The sequence below is a fragment of the Pieris brassicae genome, chromosome 3 (genome assembly GCF_905147105.1).
Source record: "Pieris brassicae chromosome 3, ilPieBrab1.1, whole genome shotgun sequence".
In the NCBI taxonomy this organism is placed as follows: domain Eukaryota; kingdom Metazoa; phylum Arthropoda; class Insecta; order Lepidoptera; family Pieridae; genus Pieris; species Pieris brassicae.
Genome location: NC_059667.1, coordinates 22,234,684 through 22,242,837, shown reverse-complemented (window position 1 = coordinate 22,242,837; position 8,154 = coordinate 22,234,684).

The following is an 8,154-nucleotide window of genomic DNA, read 5'->3' as shown; positions in this document are numbered from 1 at the left end:
AACTCGTTAAACCAATTGTTAATAGTGGCACGAGATGGGGCTTCGATTAATAAATGCTAATCGCAGCCTATCATAACTTTGTTGTTGAGTAAGTCCACAACGAAAGTCATAATTAATCATTGACCGAAAAATTCTTGCGTTAGGTTCATTTTCACGTTAAACAAGAGTTTTAGATTTGCCGCCAATTCACAAGAACAAATGACAAATGACTGCAATATATATAGGTTACCAAGAGTTCTAAAATTGAAATTCAAAAAAGTTTTCATTAGCAATGTTTCTAAACTAGCCAGTTCTAAACATTTTCAGTGTTACCCACGTATATCGAATGAAAACATGCTATAACGACTATTAACTATATTATAATCCATGTTTCTAAACGCAATTAACAGTTGTACGGTGAAAGAATACATCGCAAGGTCTATAATAAAAACGTGTTTAAAAGATTATTAATTGACATCTATCATATATATATAGTTAATAAATTTCCTAGGCAATTTAAAGACTTTAGTAGGATTCTAAACGAGATATACATTTTGTTATATGCTGGTGACATATAGATGTGTAGTAAAAGCTTGTACTCTTCCAATTTAAGTGTTTAATTTTAAGACAGAATATATCAGTGTTATCTAGATAGATCGAGACTAAAGGTTGAATTTATCTTAGGACGGCTCATTAACCAAGCTCTCGGTGCACCCATTGTATGGGACAGTGATAACTTAAATAACTTTTACGCATATATGAGAGTATGAATTAACATATAGATAAGAGTAACATATAAAGTAAATGCGAGTCCGGAAAGTAGAGTCCTGGGTTGAAAACTCGGTTACCTGTTATGCCATGCAATAAAAAAGTAATTTAGAAAAATAGTTGTCAAAATATTTGTTTGTGTGTGTATGTGTACCAATGGACTTCCTTCCTATGTATTTAACATTCGCTCGAAAGGAAAGGAAAACAGACATAGAAATAACATTTATTACTAACAAAACACACACACACATAAACACATTAAATAACAATAATCAAAAAGAAAAAAAATAATAATTGTTATCTCTCTAGATAACAATTTTTTTTAAAGAAAATAGTTTAATTGTGAAATGCGTGTGTGCTGTGGTTGTAATTGCAACTGGCTCAGCATTATGCTGAGGAGCAGAGTTGTTCCACAGCGCTGATCATTCTGCCAGAGACCACAGCAACTAGTTGAAACATCATGAGGGAATTCATGCCTTCGATCCAATAAGTCGACGTATGTCAGGCACAGTAGGCATCATTTGCAATAACATCAAACCCTCTCTAAAGATCGTTAAGCGACGCCAGGGCAGCGGGACAATGATTTTTATTTTCCCGCCAATTTGAACGTGACATTGGGTAACAAGGACGGAACGGATTGACAGTTTCAATGATCATTTGTTATCTGTAATCGGAAGTGTCAGTGAATTCATGAATTCCGATGGACAAACAAGATTTTTGTAGCTGGCATTACGGGCATTACAGAACCGACTTCAAAATGGGATGAGATTCTATTTATTTAACTTAAAATTTTTCTATCTAGTAAATAATATATTTCACCTGGATATGCTGGACAAATGAGTTTTAAGTGACACAAATCATGTGAACAGATTTTTTTATCGTTGGATAAAAAAATATGTTGAGTTTTATCTTTCTTTGACAAGTTATGATGGTATAAATTATCTGATATCTGAATACTAGATAATAAGATTATTTTTACATTTGCCAGAATGAATCTCACCTCGAAACATGATAAATAAATATCTATGGGTGTGGTGGGTGGAGGGTCCGACTCTAATCTGAGGTAGTAGGTTTGATCTGCACCAATGGAGTTTCATTCTATGTGCTCATTTATCGAACGGTGAAGGAAAATATCGTGAGGAAACCGGCCGATCCAAAGTCTTAAATTAAATTTGAAATCGAAGGCTTAGATTTTTTTATCCTCACGCATACTCATCTATCTTTATTCAAGCGAGATGTGAAAATTTAAAACCTCTGAAATTATTGATAGGGCCACCACTAGGAGAAAAATCACAAGTTATTTTAAGTTCAGACAATTGAAAAAATCAAAACTGTCCGATGCCTAATTCGTGTCATAAATAAGCTATACGATATATAATATATAAATTTTAATGATAAATTAAGTTCTTTAATCATTAATACATAATTTTTCCGCTAATGTGCATTTTTTCTTTTTTCAATGCTTCCTAATGTCTAAATAATTATCTGTCTTACGTACACACTTCTTACACTTACCTTATTTAATTATATTATTTCACACAATGGTTAACTGGACGAGATCGCTCGAAACCGATAATCCCTCATTTTCCCTCCTTTTTAATTAATGATGTATATTGTATTATACTACTTACTGACGTGAGACTGATCTTAAGTTATCGCGATTCATTTTTTTAGTTTAAGTTGTTTTTTTTGTTCCTGTTTTGTCTCAACAGCTATGCGTAATATGTATTTTTGCACTTCTTGCCTACCATATCTAATTAAATACATTTTTTTCTTCTCACAGTGGTTGTCTGGAAGAGATCGCTCCAAACCGATAAGGCCTCATTTCCCCTCCTTTTTAATTAATGATGTATATTGTATATTATTGTATTGTACGACTAATTCACGTGAGACTGATTCATGATGATTCATGTGATCATGGTAATCATTCTCTTTTTACTTTTCATGTATCCTTTTTTTTAGGTTAAGTTTGTTAATTTTTTTTGTTCCTGTTTTGTCTCAACAACTATGTATATGTATTTATGCACTTCTTGCCTACCTTATCTAATTAAATACATTTTTTTTCTTCTCACAGTGGTTGCCTGGAAAAGATCTCTCGAAAGCGATAAGGCCGCCAGTTGCCTTGCTTTTGATTTAATTATGTTCACTTTTTATATTAAGTGTAACGGAGTGTTAATAAATAAATAAATGTATGTAAATTAATACACTAAAGCGTCTTCAGTCAGAGTATCATCAGATTTGCCTATCGCAGTCATTAGTCGACATTATACGCTAACTTAGCAAACGCCAACACATTAGTGGTTTGACGATTAACTAACTATATATACACATTTCTTAATGCTGCCTTATGTACGAATGTAAGACTTATGTGCTGAAAATCCATATCAATTACACAAACTAACATTTTTGATGGAATACTAATTGCGTGGACAAGTTGGCCCCGTCTCACCTCCCTCGGACAAGCACACAAGCTGGCCGAAATCAATAATTAATCATTAAAGGTATACTGGGATCAATCTTATTAAATTTATTTTAGTTTTCTATTTTTACATTTTAATTATTTTTATTACAAATTAAGAATATTGTAAATACTCTAAATTTGTTTTTAATTTGTTATAAATTGACGATATACATTTTATATGTAATGTAACAAAAAAATGTTATAATGTAAATTCACTTTAGACTCAGCATACACAAAAAATGTCATCAACACCTGTCCAGCCGTTTAAGAGTTTAATTACGCACACTTATAACTTATGCACATGGAGGTTTATATATATACTAGTTCTGCATCGCCATCTGCCGGGGTGATGGAATCTAAACCATCCAGGGCGCCACCCAAACGCATACAAAAAGATTCATTCAAATCGATCCAGTCGTTTAAGAGCAGTTCTAAATATTTATAATTACATACAGTTATTTATTAGACAAGTATCTTTCCGTAAACGATAAAACGTTCTTTATAAATACTGCACGTGTACGAATATATCATTTCGCAGTTGGTTAATGAAGTTGGAATTTATTATAAAAATCTCCAAGCCAGCGAGGAATATGAACACGTGGAACCCGTGGTTAATGTAGCATGTGTTTTGACGATAAGAACGACTTACTACATAGTAATATGTTGATAGAGGTCATTATTCTTTGGTTATAGCATCTCTACAAAAATAATACCAGAACTTTTAGATTATTTACCTATATTAATTAGATTTCCGCATGTCTTTTATTGATCATAATTATCAATACACAAGGTAATGACTATGCTTGACATACGTTACTCTTTGGGTATAAGTTATAGATTGCGTAATCCGTATTGGGTAGTTTTGGGTATATGGGGTATAATAGATAAGGGTCGACTAGCGCGAACAAAATCGTATAAGTGTCTACGTCCAAATTCCGTACGTTTGTGACCCGTGTCATACTTAGCGTTAAGTCTCAATATACCGTGATGTTTTTATACTTTAAGAACTGTTTACGTTTAACCTGGATATATTTGCATGGCGAGGGACAATATGCGAACTTTAAGGAGAAACTGGAATATAATACAAGCCACGAAAACCAAGCTCGTGAGGACACTATATTTCGCATATTTCTATACCGGGCTGAATTGAGGACCTTGCAAGATGTGGAGAGACAGAAAATAGACTCTCTGGAAATGTGGTACTGAAAGCGAATGCGTGGACCGGATACTTCAACAACTGGACTGTAAGCAGCATCAGTTTTCAACAGAATCTCGCATCATTACATTCTTCGGACATGTGTCTAGGCATGGTGATCAGTCCATAGAACGCCTTGTTGGATGGGAAGGTAGAAGGCACTAGACCGCGCGGAAGGTCAAGTCTGCCGTAGGAGGTTCACTCAATGTGTGCACCAGGATGACCTCTAATAGGCAACGGTGGCAAAACGTTGTGAAGCGCCGCTCATCAAGCTGCCCCTGCTAATATTACTAATATTGCGATCACGACCACTCTGTCAAATGTGTACCGGATAGAAATACACTCTTGACCGAGCGGTCCGGATAAGATTAGAAGATCCCTGTCAGATCTATTTGCACATTTATCGGATATTTTGCTTCTATATGGCAAATCTAGTTCATTGAAGGTACAATTTTAATACGCAACTGACATACACTTAATGTATTATATATTACTTATGCTTGCAAACGATTTATTTTTGTGAAATTATATTTTGACTATGGTTTCGTGTATGTAAGTTTCGCTGTCTTCAATTCAGTAAAAGTTGGGAAATACTTCAGTGGGCAGCTGGTTCCACATAGTAGCGGTGCTCGTCAAAAACTGCCTTAAGCTCAGTTGTGGAAGGCCAGGTGATACGGGTGAAATTTCGTATTCTGCGTCGACGTCTGAAAGACAGCTGCAGCTCTGCAAATCCGAACAACTCCTCTGAACACTCTCCATGGTAAAAGCCATTGAAGATGCAGGGTGACCCCACATCACACATTACTTTACTACATTAATTGTATTACTTTCTTAGGTTTAATTTTTAATAAGTTCGCAAAATTGTCATCCTTTTTAAGTTTAGTTTTTTTTAAGGATTACCGCTTTTTACTTCTGTGGAATTATTTTCGAATTGTTTTCTTAAATTTCACATTGACATTTCTTAGATGCAATGAACTTTTTAGCGGCTTCAGACGAAATACTTTTCGTACTATCGTACTGATTTTTTTATGTTAACTGGTCACGTGACTACAAATTACAGTGCCAGTTACAGACAATTGTGTTCTGGGTAATAAATTGTTTTGGGATAATAAATGTGAAACAGTTTCATCTGTAAGTAAGTGATGACGACTGTTACATAGAACTCATTACCCAGATTTTGATCAGCCACCTTCTGCGCTATGGATATTTAAAGAACATTAGTAATAATAAAGCCCGTTCATTTCCAATATTTACAAACGTTAAATATACATACATCTTACATTTGTTACACACATTTTTCTTGTTACTCGATATCCTAACTTCTTTCAGTACCATTGATCGGAACCTTCACGGGTAAAGGCCTCTACAGCTTTTTCCTAATATCTCTCTAAGGCTTTCTCCATTTGCTTCTTGTTAAGGCTTGTATTTCTCTTTTTAGGGCATCCTCTTCTTCCTCTTGGAAGGACCAAATAGTTGTCTTTAAAGTCCACCTTTTATCTTTTTATTGCATCCTCTTCTTCCTCTTGGAAGGACCAAATACTTGTCTTTAAAGCCCACCTTTTATCTTTTTAGGGCATCCTCTTCTTCCTCTTGGAAGGACCAAATAGTTGTCTTTAAAGTCCACCTTTTATCTTTTTAGGGCATCCTCTTCTTCCTCTTGGAAGGACCAAATAGTTGTCTTTAAAGCCCACCTTTTATCTGTGCATCTTGCTATATGACCCGCCCATTGCCACTTCTGTTTAAGGCGATATTGTCAGTAAACTATTAAGCATATTCCAAGAATGATACCGCATATAAAACGTTTCTGTTTCAATCACTATACAAATAAATTTACGGAATACGTTCGTTAGAGTTAGAGTACGTTCTTATAATGTTTTTATTACTTAATAACGCTTTTAATATTACGCAGAAGGATTTCTATATGGAATATGCTTAAAGGAAGAGTCAAGAATATCCATATTGCTAACTCACTTTCACACCATTACACAACATAGCTGAATTAGGTACTTAGTTAATTGTATTTAATATTTTTATTGATGTTATCCTTTCGTAAATGTGTGAACCATTTTGTATATATTATGTATTCCATCTTTGGCTATATGTATAGGATTATGTAAAATAATTATTGCGGTTAACATAACACACTTTGTTTACCTACTACTACTTATTAATATTACACTTTGGTCCATAAAATAAATTCGTTAACTGTCCATTTAATACTGCGCCTGTATTGATAGTAAAATATTTATTAGTCTCCCATACTTATCTTTATGCGCATTGACATAATACGGTTTTATCATAGGTTTTATTGGATTCGGAAAACCTCATATAACAGTTACCTACCTACCTACTATAATAGTGAACATTTTTAGCAACGGGGAAAATTTTGCAGCTTTTTATATTTTAAATTAGCGGCCCATCCTTATAAACCAGCCTTTTTTGCATATTTCGATTATTAATAATAATGTTACTCGGAATGATGAACAATACTACAAAGAAGAAGAAAAGAGCGTACCAATTCTTGAAAGGTCGGCAAGGCACGGAGTGTCCATGGGCAGCGGTATCACTTAACATCAGGTGAGCCTCCTGCCCGTTTGCCTCATATTACATATAAAAACATAGAAGTAACAACGGAGATACTTTTTTTTAAACAGCCATTCTCGCGATTTACAAAAAAGGTTCCAACAAAAACAAAAAAAAGGTAAAAGGTATCCTTTTGGCTAGTTGCATGAATGCTAACATTGCAGCAATGCAATTTTCTCACTTTGAGCCCATTCAACACTTCAGAGGGAAAGAACATATCGTGAGGAAACCAAACCATGCCTTGCCTTAGACCCAAAAATCGCCATGTGTCAGACACAGAAGGCTGATCACCTACTACGCTATAAGAATAATTCTGATCATGAAGCAAATAGAGTAATCTGAAGCTGAGATTACAAATTGTAGTTGTTTTTCTTATTGACTTTGTGATGTATTAAGACTCGACACAAGACTGATTTCAATGAACAACTGGTAAATTTAATATACTATAAACATAGCTTTAGTAAGTTCAACACTGTAAGTTCTCTTTCGTACTGTATAGGAAGTTTATGAAGTCTGCAAATCTAAATAATAATGCTTAAGTTCTGACATCCTCAAGTATTTCCATAACTAATTACGAGACCTCCGTAGATAGTTTTAGCGCAGCTGTCAATCAATTTCTATTAATATGTGATGTGAGATGGTTTGATGGTGTGAAGTTTTAAATAGTTTTATTCTTAAAGCATTGACATTTGGATAAATAAATCACGATATTCCGATGGTAGCTTTTATAGTTATTTTATGAGGTTACTAAGGGATCTTTGTCGGCTTCTAGCGAGCAGCAATAGGTTGCTACATATGTGCACATTTAGCACTTTTACGATACGGGTCCAACATCGAAAACAAGTCCAAAAACCCAGGAGCACTGGTGTAATTTTTTTAAAGCTATTGCAACTCTGTGCAATCAATAGCAACGGACCCTTTACTGACAATTGAATCGGCTACGTCTTTTTTGAAGTTTATTCTCCACAGATATTAAAATCATTATAGTTAATATATATGTATGTAAAATAAAGCCATATATGTCCCATATATAAACCCATTAGTTTTCATTTTAGTATATGTAGGCGAAATAGAACTAATTTGAGTGTACGGAAGATAGACCACGAAGATAAACCACTCCTTATATGGAAACTGTATTCATTTTTACAAACTCCCAAGGGTAATGAGA